At 41.4% G+C, this 14,042-nt stretch overlaps 1 protein-coding gene across 1 annotated transcript in view; it reads left to right on the top strand.

Annotated features, from left to right (window-relative positions):
- The first annotated feature begins 11,158 nt into the window (after positions 1 to 11,158).
- TET1 (tet methylcytosine dioxygenase 1) overlaps positions 11,159 to 14,042 on the top strand; it is a 177,393-nt gene continuing 174,509 nt past the window's right edge. Inside the window, exon 1 of the mRNA XM_031956868.1 lies at positions 11,159 to 11,564. The gene's annotated coding sequence lies outside the window, so the exon portion shown is untranslated. The remainder of the gene's footprint in view (positions 11,565 to 14,042) is intronic.

Genomic DNA, 14,042 nt, shown 5'->3' with positions numbered 1-14,042 from the left:
TGTCCTAGAGATACACTGCTGGTCATATCATTGATAAAAGGAAATACACCAAAATATTGATAGCAGCACTTTTTTGGCGGCAAGGAACTAAAAACAAAACAGCTCCCCATCTACTAGGAAATGGCTAAACAAACAGTGGTCAATGAATATTACTGTGCTACAAGAAATTATATGATGAATATAGAGAAACATAAAAAGATCTACATGAACTGGTACAGAGTGAAGTATACAGACCCAAGAAAACAATATTCACAATTACTACAGCAATGTAAATGGAAAGAACAACCACAAACCAATCAAAACTGCAAACTGGCAGAATTACAAAGAATAAACTTAACCCCCAGAGAGTTATGAGTAGACCCCTTCCCCAAATCCTTTGAAGAAAGGGGGTAGGGAGACATAGGTATAGAATATCAAATCTAATGTCAGAATTTTCCCCCTCATCTTTCTCTTTTTCTTTTTTAAAGTAATATTTTATTATATAGGATAGATCTCTGGGAGCAGGAAAGAAGAGAAGGAGTTTGGAAAATTCAGACAATATAAAGATAAAAAAAACCATATTTCCTTTTAAAAAAAAGAATTTGAACTAGAAAAATAACAATAAAATTCATCTGGAAGAACAAAAGGTCAAGAATTTTAAAGGAATTAATGAAGAGAAAAGCAAACGAAGGTGGCCTAGCTATACCAGATCTAAAACTATATTATAAAGCAATGATCACCAAAACCACTTGGTACTGGCTAAGAAATAGATTAGTTGATCACAGAACAAAATAGCTAATGACTATAACAATGTAATATTTGACAAGCCAAAAAGCCCCACCTTTTGGGATAAGAATTCACTATTTGACAAAAACTACTGGGAAAATTGGAAACTAGTATGGCAGAAAGTAGGCATAGACCCACACCTAACACCATATACCAAGATAAGATCAAAATGAGTTCATGATCTAGACACAAAGAATAATACTATAAACAAATTAGAAGTACATAGGATAGTTTACTTCTCAGATTTGTGGAGGAGGAAGGAATTTGTGACCAAAGAAGAACTAGAGATCATTATTGATCCATAAAGTAGATAATTTTTATTATATTAAGTTAAAAAGGTTTTGTACAAACAAAACTGATGCAGACAAGATTAGAAAGGAAGCAATCAAACTGGGAAATCATTTTTACATCCAAAGGATCTGATAGAGGCCTCATTTCTAAAATATATAGGGAACTGACTCAAATTTATAACAGTTCAAGCCATTCTCCAATTGATAAATGATCAAAGGATATTGACGAGGGGAGCCCCCAAACTCTTTCTCTTTCTCTCTCTCTGACTTTGGGAATGAGCCATGAGATAAAGCACTTGGAGCTCCTTAAAGGAGAAAATCTCCTTGAACCCTACCACTGTAAAAACCCTGCCGAGGACAAACAGCTTCACTCTGTAACATAGGTGGGGCTAGCTGAGTCCAGAGTTGGATATACCAATCCCATTGTATTGGAGAAACACCCATTCAATTCTAAGATTTTCTCAATTCCAGCTCAAGCTGAAACCCAGCTTGTAGATAAAAAGAGCCAACTTGGAACTCCATCCACTATCCCCCAGTAGCTCCCTTTGACTTGTAGCCAAAGCTTCTATTATAAAAGAGCCAATCTAAAACCCTCTCTTTGCAGAGGAACTAAAATGCCAAGGAAACTGTCTTCCTGGCATAGCAAACTCTGTCTGCTGCAATATTCTATTCCAATACTACCCTCTCTTTATCTCCTTCACCTATTTCCCTAATGAGACGTTATGCCTCTCTGTCGGGATTTCTCTAGACTTTATTTCCTTGCCCGGATTTTGCTAAGGAATTCAGCCTTTTGATTCATGCATAGCAAAGGCTGACTTCCCAATGCCTATAAAAAACCTCTTTTACCAATTTAGGTTTTGGGGTTCATAAATTCCTTTATGAAGAATCTCTGTGCTGCCAGAAGGGGGTTCCCCAAAACTCCCTACCCATGTGCTGAATCTCAAGGGGATTTAGGAGAGCCAAACCTCTTATTTTGGTTCCCTGAACCCCGAATCTACCACTAATTTTATCATTTAACTCCCTGACCACCAGGACCCTAATCTCATCATTTGGCTCCCTGATAACCCTAAATCTAGACTTCATCATATTTTGGTTCCCTCACCGGGAATCCCAAAAACTAGACCTCACCTCATCAATATGAACAAATATGGAACTATTTGTAGCCACATGGAAAGGTGCTCCTAATCACTATTGATCAGAGAAATGCAAATCAAGACAACTCTGATATATCACTATACACCTGTCAGATTGGCTAAAATGACAAGAAAAGATAATGACAAATGTTGGAGGGGATGTGGGAAAACTGGGACACACTGTTGGTGGAACTGTGAATGGATCCAACCATTCTGGAGAGCTCTTTGGAACTATGCTCAAAAAGTTATCAAACTATGTATATCCTTTGATCCAGCAGTGTTATTACTGGGCTTATATCCCAAAGAGATCTTAAAAGGGGGAAAGGGACCCACATGTGCAAAAATGTTTGTGGCAGCCCTTTTCATAGTGGCAAGAAACTGGAAACTTGAGTAGATGTCCAAAGGTTGGAGAATGGCTGATTAAATTATGGTACATGAATGCTATGGAATACTATCATTCTATAAGAAATGACCAGCAGGATGATTTCAGAGAGGCTTGGAAAGAACTACATGAACTGATGCAAAGTGAAATAAACAGAACCAGAAGATCATTATATGTGGGGAGACTGCACTAATCTATGGCCACATAGGGCCACATTCCACTGCCCTAACCTTGAATAGGAATCTCCTAATCACATCATACCAAAGACTTCCTGAATAGGAATCTCCTAATCACATCCTACATGACCAAGCACTGCCCTAACTTTGAATAGGCAAATATCTAGGCATCCCCTAATCACATCATAGAGCTTCCTATGACCAGAGACACCTGAGCAGCTCATCCTTGGGCAGGATACCAACTCTTTGTCTAGGACCCCCACCCTGTACTGTGTTTGCACAACCCTGCCTCCTTTCCTACTGCTATATATATCTGCACTATTGCACCCATTAAAATGAGGCTTGATCAGATGGATTTGTCTTGCCTCCATTCTGTGCGTCCTCTCTCTCTTGCCCTTATCTCTTTTCTTCCAGGGTCCACACACTCTGCCTCGCAGGCCGAGGCAATTATATATGGTAACAACGAGATTATATGATGATCAATTATGATGGGCATGGCTTTCTTCAACATTAAGATGATTTGGACCAGTTCCAGTTGTGCAGTGATGAAGAGAACTATCTACACCCAGAGAGAGACCCATAGGAACAGAGAGTGGTACACAGCAAAGCATTCTCACACTCTCTGTTATTTGCTTGCAGTTTGTTTCTTTTTCTCAGTTTCTTTTTTCCTTCTTAATCTGATTTGTCTAGTGCAACAGCCTGATGGCTGTGTGAATATGTATACACATATTGGATATGGCATGTATTTTGGCATATTTGACATGTATTAGACTGCCTGCTGGGTTGGGGAGGGGATGGGGGGAAGAAGGGGAAAATTTGTGGCAGGGGGTTAGGCAGGGGCTAATGTTGGAAAAATTACCCATGCATATGCTTTGTGAATAAAAAGCTTTAATTTAAAAAAAAACTCAATAATGAAGGAATTTCATATTCAATAGCACATACACATATCTGAGAGTTTTTAAAAATTTAACGTAAAGATGAAAAGAAAAGAAAGTGTCTACATAAAATCTATAAGTAGTATGTAATGTTCTTTATTTCTAAAATATAATGGTTCTCTGAGAGCAGATTTCTTGGGGGGCTTCTGGAGGCAGCCTTCTTTTCTGTTCAGAGTAATAATCACCTCAAATGCAGCCAGCTGTTAAAAATTCAGATTCTGGTTTCCAATCCATTCTGCTATTTGCTTTCATTTTCTAATTAAGCTCATCTCATTCATAGTCACAGTTATAATTACTAACTCTAAATTCCTCTTTATCCTATTTTCTTCTGTTTATCCTTCTCTTTTTTATCCTATTCCTCCTATAAAGCCTATTTTGCTTCTGACCACTGTGTCCTTTTATCTGCTTTCTCTTTTATCACCTCTCCCTTTCTTGAAACCTCCTCCTGCTTTCCTTTTGGGTAATGCTAGCTAAAGACTCTCCATCCCCGCCCCCAACCCCTTCAACCCCTTCAACCCCACCAACCCCACCCACTAGTGGTGCTACAGAAAGCATGCTTAAGCTGATAGAAGGACAAGGGCTACTTATAACTTGGGAACAGGTAGCTAGACTTCTGGGTATATTAAACCGCATCTCCCCTTGGTTCGTAGAGCAGGAGCAGATCTCTCAAGAGATCTGGTCCCTGGTTTGACAACAGATGTCTGCATATTACAATGAAAACGGTCCTCATTCAATTTCCATCGAGGTATTTTATTTATACAATATAATTCAGTTAGCATTAAGAAACCCTATCCCTAGAAGAAGGAAAAAACCCATTGCTCCCGCTGGGAGTAGCCAAAGAGGGAGGCCTGATATTAAGGAGGAAGGCAATGAAGAGATTAATGACCATATCCCCACAGGGCATGGAGACTTAAGTGAGCAAGAGTGTGGTGACTTTCCACCTCAGGAGGCAGCTTCAGCCCCACGTTGGGCGCCAAATGTGAAGACCATGTATTTTTAAATCAGCAGGAGGCAGGAATTCGGGTTAGGGGAAAATCGTCAGTCTTTATTCTCAGTGAAGAAGGATCGGAGGTGGAAGAGAATTGGCGATAGCAATGTGTGCAGCTGAGTCAAGAAGCTAGCTGGATCAGCAGCCACACGACCAGCAGCTACGAGAAAAGAACCCAGGCCAATCTCTCCCAGCTTCTCTTCCCTTTCCTCTCTCTGCCTCCACCCACCAAAATCGTCATTTCCTGTACAACACATCAGGACTTGCACAGAGAGTGGGCAGGGACCATTCTTTATCCAATCATGTATATTAATAGAGTATAGTCCAATTACTATTTAGCCTCACATACTTGGGACCTCAGTGCATCAACTCAAACCTCAGCCCATTACAGGGTAAGATATTACCAATTGGATATGGATATCTATATTTTTTCCCTTTTTCAACCAATTTAGATGTGAGTCAGGTTTAAGCATTGCCTATACCCAATTCACCCTCACCGTTTCTCCCTTCTAGGTAAAAACTCTTTCTTGTATATCTTTTTCATGTAAGATAATTTCCCCCATTCTTCTGATCCCTTCCTCATTCTCCCTTCAAACTTCATCTATCCATTTGTTGTTGTTTACATCATCCCGACACAATTTTATCATTCCCACACCCTCTTTGTATGTAAAATCTTTTCTTTTTTAGTAATGATCTAGCACTTAGAAGACAGAAATATCTTCTTTAAATACTTAAAATTACTGAATCCCTAACTATTTCTCTTTCATGTTTACATTTTTATTTTTCTCTTGAGTCTTATATTTGAAAATCAGATTTTTCTATTTAGTTTTGGTCTTTTCATCAGAACTGCTTAAATGTCATCTATTTCATTAAATATTCATTTTTTCCCCTCGAAGGATTATATTTATTTTTTCTGGTTGGTTATTCCTGGTTGCAATTCTAGTTCTTTTGCTTCCAGAATATCATATTCCAAGCGCTCTGCTCCTTTTATGTGGTAGATATTAGATCTTGTGTGGCTCCACAGTATTTGAATGTTATTTCATAAAGTATTTTCTTTTGATGTCTGGGTTCTTGTGCATAGCTTTTAGGTAACTCAATAATAGTTAAATTATCCCTCCTTAAGTCTATTTTCCAGGGGAGTTATTTTTCCAGTGATATATTTCACATTTTCTTCAATTTTTTCATTCTTTTGACTTTGTTTTATTGTTTCTTGATGTCTTGTGTAGTCATTAAGTTCCACTTGCCAAATTCTAATTTGAGCTTTTGTACCTCTGTTTCCATTCGGACAATCCTTGGTTTCTAAGATGTTCTTTTCATCACTATGTTTCATGTGTCTCTTTTTTTCAGGCTATTCCTTGTCTTTTCATAATTTACTTCCTTTATTTTCATTTTTTACTTAATTTTATCCTCTACAATTCTTATTTCATTTTGAAAATAATTTTTTAGCTCTTCCTAGATTTCTTATTGGGCTTGTGTCCAATTCATATCACCCCCTGTTTAATTGCTTTTCTTTTCATTCTTTTGACTTCCTTGTCTTCTTCTGAATTTATGTCTTGATCTTTCCTGTCACCATTGTAGTTTTTTGTAGTCAAATTATTTTTTTTGTCTTTTAAAAATTTTTTTCCACCCTATTTCTTGTTGGAACTTTATGTTAATGTTGGACTCTGTTCCCATGTGTGTGGGGAGGAATTCTATCTGAAGTTTCAGGCTTTTTCAAACGGCTGTTTTCAGAGATAGTTCTGAAGTTTTGGAGTTTTTGATGCTTCCAAGATGTGGGATGATTTGAGGAGAGGTGTGATTACTACTCTCTTGGTCAGCATTTTCTGGTCCTTGTCCAGTAAGGGCCCCTGATCCCTTAGGATTACAATTGATATTGCTTTTTAGGACAAGAAACAATACTGTTCCTCAGGGTCCCAGATTCCTTTGAATATGAAGTAAGATTTAAAGTACTCCTCTTTGCCTTTGAACTACAACCAGGAAGTAGGTATAGGCAATGGAGTTGCCAAAGTATCTAGTTCTGTGTTCGTTGTTAACTCTGGAGTCTCCTGTGATCTCTGATCAGTTACTGGGTCCCCTTACACCTCTGGCTTGAGAGCTCTCAAAGTGGATGCTACTTCTTGTCTTCACCAGCTAGTCCCACTGTTGTTAAATCATCCACATGGGTTCTGGACCAGCTTCCTCCTCCAAGTCAAAGATATCTCTTTTCAGTCTCCTATGTTGCCTTGGTCAAGAGGAATGTCTCACTCTGACCTTTTGTTGTCTCTACTATTCTAGAGTTTTATTTGAGAAATTATTTTAAAATTGTTTTGAGAGCAATGTTGAGAGAGTCCAGCTTTCTCTACTCTGATAACTTGGTTCCACCCCCAAAAGTCTCTATATATTTTTTAATAATAGAAACCGCAGTCCTCTCCATTATTTCCCTCTTCTTTCCTTCACAGTATTTTGTATAAAATTCATATTTGGAAATAATTTACCCAAATGTTAATGGCTTCCTGACATAGATGATTGTTTTTGACCAAATAATAATAATAATAACAATAACCTCCTTGGATGCTTACTGCTGTACTGGAAAGAGCAGAATCCCTGGAACCAGAAGATATAGGTTCAAATCCCAACTCCAGCAAAGTTCAGTTATGTAGCTTGGGACAAAAAAAAAAATTCCTTTTAAGGTCTGCCTCCTGGTCTGTTTCCCTTTCTTTGTTAGGGCCTGAGGCTGAAATTGTGATTTCATTAGCATAGAAAACTCTTAGAAACTTTGTCTGCTAAAGCAGGTCAACACTTTCTCCTCACTTTCTATCTTTAGAATACAGAGATACTAAGTGACTTGCCCAGTGTTACAGTCAGAGGTAGAACAGGAACTGATGATTATTATGATGAAGATGGCAACAATGATGACAATGTTTATATAACACTTTAAATTATCTACACATTATCTCATTTGATCATTGACTCTCAGGCTAGTTTTGTTTTTTTCCTCCCACTAATGGCACTTTGAAGCTTTCATTTGTCAAATGGAAACAATAACACTTGTCCTAAGGGGGTGAGGTAGTGCAGAGTTGGGGGAAAAGGGAGCACTTTGTAAGTCTTAAGGTGTTAAGTATATATGAGTTATGATTATGCACCCACTTATGCATTTACCTTTAACAGTCAGCCAGAAAATTTAACTCGCAGGAAAAAATTTACTAACACGGCATAGCATGAACAATAAATTCATAACATTACCCCCCCAAAAAATTTAGGCTGCACTTTCCCACAGCTTCTACAGGAACCTATTCATGTGACCCAGGTAACTGTCACTGCAGAGAACAGATGTAACTTTCTCTTCTTATGTTATCCTGATTCTGTTCTTCCTAGGGACAGTGTCTCTGCCAGGCTGGTTACTCAGCCCTGCTCCCTAGATCTTTTCTTGACCACATCTTAACCACAAAGAACCCAAGCTTTAACTCCCTCTGAACTGACTTATTCATTGGGCTTGTTCCCTATTCCATGCTAATTCTGGCGTCTCCTATTGGTGAATACTTGCTCTTCATTGTGGATGGGGGAGAGAAAGAGAAATCTTTTCCTCTCATCTCCATAGAGTCTGAGAATAATTGCTTAAACCTCTCAAGGTGTAGGTTCTCTTTCCAAAGCATGTTCTCTTTTCTGCTGCCAGAGGTCAGACTGCAGAATTGTCTGCCTGGATTGACTCCTTAGAGAATGTATTTTGCTTTTTAAGTAAGGCACAAAAGATAGGGTGACCTTTCAGACAGCAATGGCTAGCTATTTTTTAATTCCATCAAGACAGGAGAAATTCTTTAAACCTTTTAAAGGGCAAACTGCTATATACTTCTTTGTATTTCCTTTTAAGATCTTAGCACCTCATTTCTTTCTTTTACCTGCACCTAAACCACCTAAAATTTCATCTGCTAATCTAGGGGGAAATCAATTAATCAGAGGGTTTAAAAAAAAAAAAAAAAAACTTCCTTTAGATAAGAACTCACTATTTGACCAACCTTTTTTGGAAAATTGGAAAATAGTATGGCAGAAACCAGGCAATGACCAATACCTAAACACTCTATATCAAGATAAGGTTGAAATCATGGTTTAAACATAAAGGGTGACACTGTAAGCAAATTAGGAGCACACAGGATCATCTACCTCTCAGATCTATGGAGAAGGAAGAAATTTATGGCCAAAGAACTAGAGAACATTATGAAATAAATTTAAAAGTTTTTGTACAAACAAAACCAATGCAGCCAAGATTAGAAGGGAAACAGAAAATGGGGGGAAGGGGCAATTCCACGAGTTCTGATAAAGGCCTCATTTCTAAACTATATAGAGAATTAACCCAAATTTATCAGAATATAAGCCATTCCCCAACTGATAAATGAACAGACAATTTTCAGATGATGAAATTAGAACCATTTCTAGTCATATGAAAAAATGCTTTAAATCATTATTGATCAGAGAAATACAAATTAAGACAACTCTGTGGTACCACTATACACCTCTCGGATTGGCTAAGATGTCAGAAAAAGATTATGATAAATGTTAGAGGGGATGTGGGAAAACTGGGACATTAATATGTTGTTGGTGGAGTTGTGAACTGATCCAACCATTCTGGAGAAAAATTTGGAAGTATACCCAAAGAACTATCAAACTGTCCATATCCTTTGATCTAGCAAAGTCTCTATTGGGTCTATATGCCAAAGAGCTCATAAAAAAGGGGAAAGGGTCCACATGTGCAAACATGTTCATAGCAGCCTTTTTTGTATTGACAAGGAACTGGAAAGTGAGTGAATGCCCATCATTTGGGGAATAAATGAATAAGTTATGATATATGAATGTTATGGAATATTATTGTTCTATAAGAAATGGTCAACAGGGTGATTTCAGAGAGGCTTGGAGAGACTTACATGAACTGATGCTCTGTGAAATGAGCAGGACCAAGAGAACATTGTACAGGGCAACAACAAGATAATGTGATGATCAACTCTGTTGTACATGGTTCTTTTCAACAATGAGGTGATTCAGGCCAATTCCATTAGGTTTGTGAGGGAGAGAGTCATCTGCATCCAGAAGGAAAGTGGGGACTGAAGATGCATCACAACATAGTATTTTCATTTTTTGTTGTTGTTTGCTTTCTTTTTTGCTCATTTTTCCCCTTTTGATCTGCTTTTTCTTGTGTATCAGGATAAATGTGGAAATGTGTATAGAAAAATTGCACATTTTTAACATATATTGGATTACTTGCTGTCTAGGGGAGAGGGTGAAGGAAAGGGAAGGAATACAAGATTTTGCAAGGTGAATATTGAAGAATATCTTTGCTTATATTTTTGTTAATAGTAAAGCTTTTTATTTTCAAAACATGTTTAGAAAATTTTCAACATTCATCCTAAACTGAACTCATATCCTACCTTCAAAATCAACCTGTCTTTTGGATTTTTTTTTTCTATTGAGGACATCCTTCTACTCAGCTAGGCTCATAATTTTGGTGTTTTCTTTGGATTCCTCACTCTCATCCACCCCACAGATCTGCTCAGTTGTTAAATCATATTATTTCTATTTTGATAGCCTCTCTGGTGTATGTTTTCTTCTCTCTATTCATAGTCACTTCCATAATTCAGGTCTTCATTGCCTCTCACCTGAATTATTACAATAGCATTCTGGTTAGTTTCTCTATATCAAAATTTTTCCCCATTCCAATTTTTTTTTTCATGTTGCTGACCAAGTTGTTTCTCTAATAAATTCCATTGGACTCCTATAAACTCTTGCTGTTGTTGTTCAGTTTTTTCCTTTGTTTTTTTTTTTTTTTTTGGCTGAGGCAATTGGGGTTAAGTGACTTGCACAGGGTCACACAGCTAGGAAGTGTTAAGTGTCTGAGACCATATTGCCTTGGGGCCTAGGTATTAAAGTTGATTGAGGAGGCCTGGAGTCAGGAAGACCTGGTCAGCTAGGTGGCCCCGTGGATAGAGCACCAGCTCTGAAGTCAGAAGGACCTGAGTTCAAATAGGGTCTCAAGACACTTAACACTTCCTGGCTGTGTGTCACTTAACCCCAATTGCCTCAGTGAAAAACCCAGAACAAACAAACAAACCTAGGTCCCCAAACTTCCTAAGAAGTTTAAGTTCAAAAAGAACCATTGATTAAGAGCTTTTGCTCCCAGCAAATAGATAATATTCCTTTCGTATCCTGGGACCCCTTATAACATGTAGATTTTATAAAGGTGCCTCCCTCAGAGGTTAATAAGCACCTGGATTTCTATCAGATGATTCCTTACCTGCGAAGGTGGGAGTATAGACTCCTTTCATGTTAAATTTCCCTGGTTTTCTCCCTTTCTTGCCATCTCTTTTCTTGTAGATTAGAACTTGCCCGCATTGGGATCCTTACCTTGTCTGCTTGTGGATGCCCCCCAGTGCCACGGGGGAAAGGTAACCGCAGGCAAATCTGACAAGGTTAGTCTCCTTGTCTCTCTCCTTCCCCTCTCCCCACTCCCCTATCCGGTCCCCAGTTCCTGGCCCAAGCCCGGGGTGGGGGGGAGACGAGGGAAAGAATCCTCCTCCAATTTGGGTAAATCCACCTCGTGTTTTGTTTCTTGCTTCCGAGCGCTGGGTCCAGCGAGCCGAGAGCTGGCTGGAGCTTCACTCCAGAGGTCTGTCCAGGGGAGACACTGCTCCTGCCGAGGGCTGCCCTTCCGGGGCCAAGCGGCAACCGCAGCCCATCGGGCTCCCCTCCGGAGCCGGGAGCCCCGGCCTTGGTCCCCCGCCCCCTCCGGCCCCGCTCAGCCTGCCCCGGGATTCTCCATTCCGCTTGAAGTCATGCTCCCCTGCTCGCCTCTCCAGCGGGGATAGGACGAGACGTCCACCGCGGGGTCTCCCTCCCCCGCGAGCGCCGGATTGACAATGCGTGGAGCCTGGTACGTATCTGTGCGGGGGGCTTTGCGGGAGCCTCGGGGGCTGGAGGGGCCGGATCTGAGCTCCCTGCGGGACAGCCCCTGCGTGTTCGCGGCGGAGACTGGGACGGGTCTTCTCCTCTGTACCGAGAGAGTTGGAAAGTTTGTCCCGGAGGCTGGTGCTGAGTGGAGAGCTGGGGGGGCCGTTCGGAGCCTGCGAGCGTGGACGTTTAAGTCCCGCTCCCGGAGGGGAGTGGGCTGAGGGGGGCTTTGCCGGAGAGCTTTACCCCGGACCCGGGCTCAGGCTCTGACGTGGAGTTTTTCAGGGCAGCGCGGCCGGGACCTGGGTGGGGGTGGGGTGGGAGGTAGGAGACCCGAAAACGGGCGGGTGGTGGAGGTGGGGAATTCCGAACTCAGACTGGGTTGGGTTGCCTAAAGCTGTTGGGGGACTCTGGGGGAAAGTATGGGAGGAGCAGACGGCGTCCTAGTGTCAAGGCCAGGGGGGTTATTCCCCGAAGGAGCCTTCCACTGCTCTTCTCGTCCTTTGACTGGAAGTCCTAGGGAAGCCCTGGGGAAGGTGTGAGGTGTATTCCCACTTCTATCCCTCCCTCCCTTCCCCCTCTTCTCTCCCCCCCTTTCTCTCTCTCTCTCTCCCTTCTTCCTCTTCCTCTTTTCCTTTCTCCCTCTCCCCTTCCCCTTTTTCTCTCTCCCCCTTTTTCTTTCTCCGTCTCCCTCTCGCTGGTAAACAATGCCTTTTCACCAGCAGAACTCACTCCTTTCTTGGCCTTGGTCCCCACTCTCACCATGGGAGCTCAGCGTGGGGGGTGTAGGACGCCTCAGGGAGGACCCTTTCCTTTCTCCCCAACTCCTGCCTCCTCCGCTAGCATGGAAAGAAAGAGGGAGTAGCTACCGACCCGCCAGAGAGCCGAACTCCCCGACCCCCTTCCCCCATTCCTTTCAAGATTTGCCCGATCCCTCGGTCAGGGGGTGCAGACTGGCTCTGTACCTGCAGACTCAAATGCTGCTCTTAGAGGACATTGAGAGCTTGGATGCTAGAGCGTTCAGGAGGGCCAAGAGACTCTTCGAGGAGTTGAGGAGGAGGAGGAGTTGACTGTGACCAGGGGAAGCTCCATACCTCCGAAAGGGCCCCCACCTTTCTTTCCCCATCTCCTAGCTTCTCCACGGAGAAGTGCTTGTCGTCGCGCTAGCCACTCCTGATCCATAGAGGTGGGTATCTTCCAAGCACCGAGCCAGTGCAGGTCCTTGCAAGGATGTGAAAGGAGCACAGACTGGTTCAGGTCAGGCTTTGGGGGATAGAAAGCAAGCTGATCTTAGCACATAAGAAGTATGGCTAACGTTATGTCAGAATGGTGGCTTTTAAAACTCTGCCTGAACCAGGCCCTGAGTCACCCCGTGTAGGGGATCTGCTCAACTTCTGTCAGATCCCTAAGCTTGGAAGAGGAGATCTGGACACATAAATTCCAGGGAAAAGATGTGTGTGCCGGGATCTGGTGGCTTGGGAGACTGGGAAAGAGATAAGGGGAGAGTGAAGAGTAATTAATCTTCTCCGAGTTCTGGACTGGCCTAGGGGAAGGTGCCAAATTTTTGATCGTAGGTGATTGGGCTCCTCCAGATAATTTAGGTTTTCCCTGGATGATGTAAGCAAGAAGACTACATAGCTAGGAATCTGACGAATGGGATTTGCCAGGATGGCAGGCAGTAGTAATCTCTCCAAGTGAAAGAAGAAACCAAAATAGGCAATATAGTGAAGTTGCACAAAAAATTAAAGTCCATGTAAATAAAGCTTAAAGTTAAGTGTCTCTGAGAGAAGTGGTTAAGAAGAATGACTCAGGGAAGTGGAAATCTTTTAAATATTCAGGGTTGTTGTTTTTTTTTTTTTTTCCTTTCCCCTCCCCCAGTTTAACTGTTTCCAACAAATCACTTATTTCCCTGTTTTCTCCATCTGGGGCGGTAATGTGAACTTTAGGAATGAGTAGTTCTTGAATAAATGTTTGGGAGTGCTTGAGGTTTTTCAAGCTAGGAGATCCAGGAATACCAAATACCTCTGTTGCTACTGCAAGCCGCCCTTCCAGTATTCCAGTGTGCTGCTTAGGACAGTGAGGGGCACATAGCCTGCTGAGCCTTGGGGACTTTGAGAAGGCAGCTGTTCTTGCTCTGTTTTAGGACTGTGATCAGATAAGCTGCCACATCAGTGTTGCTCCTTCTTGTACCATCGATTTTTCCTTCAATTCTCCCTCCCCCACGCTCATCCCCACTCCCCAAATATAGGCCACTTTAGAATAATGGAAATGTAGTTGATAGGACATCTTAAACAATTCCCTAGAATTGGGGCAAGGGTAGTTAAAAGTATATAAGATGATTTTTGACCACAGTTTAAGCAGATACATAGTAATAACAGCTAATAATTTTATAGACCTTTTAAGTCTTTCAAAGCATTAGGTATGTTTTATCTCATTTGATTCTCACTACAGCTCCTGTGAG

The sequence above is a fragment of the Sarcophilus harrisii genome, chromosome 2 (genome assembly GCF_902635505.1).
Source record: "Sarcophilus harrisii chromosome 2, mSarHar1.11, whole genome shotgun sequence".
Taxonomy (NCBI): Eukaryota; Metazoa; Chordata; class Mammalia; order Dasyuromorphia; family Dasyuridae; genus Sarcophilus; species Sarcophilus harrisii.
The sequence above is the reverse complement of the archived record's forward strand: the minus strand, read 5'-3'. Positions and strand labels throughout refer to the sequence as shown.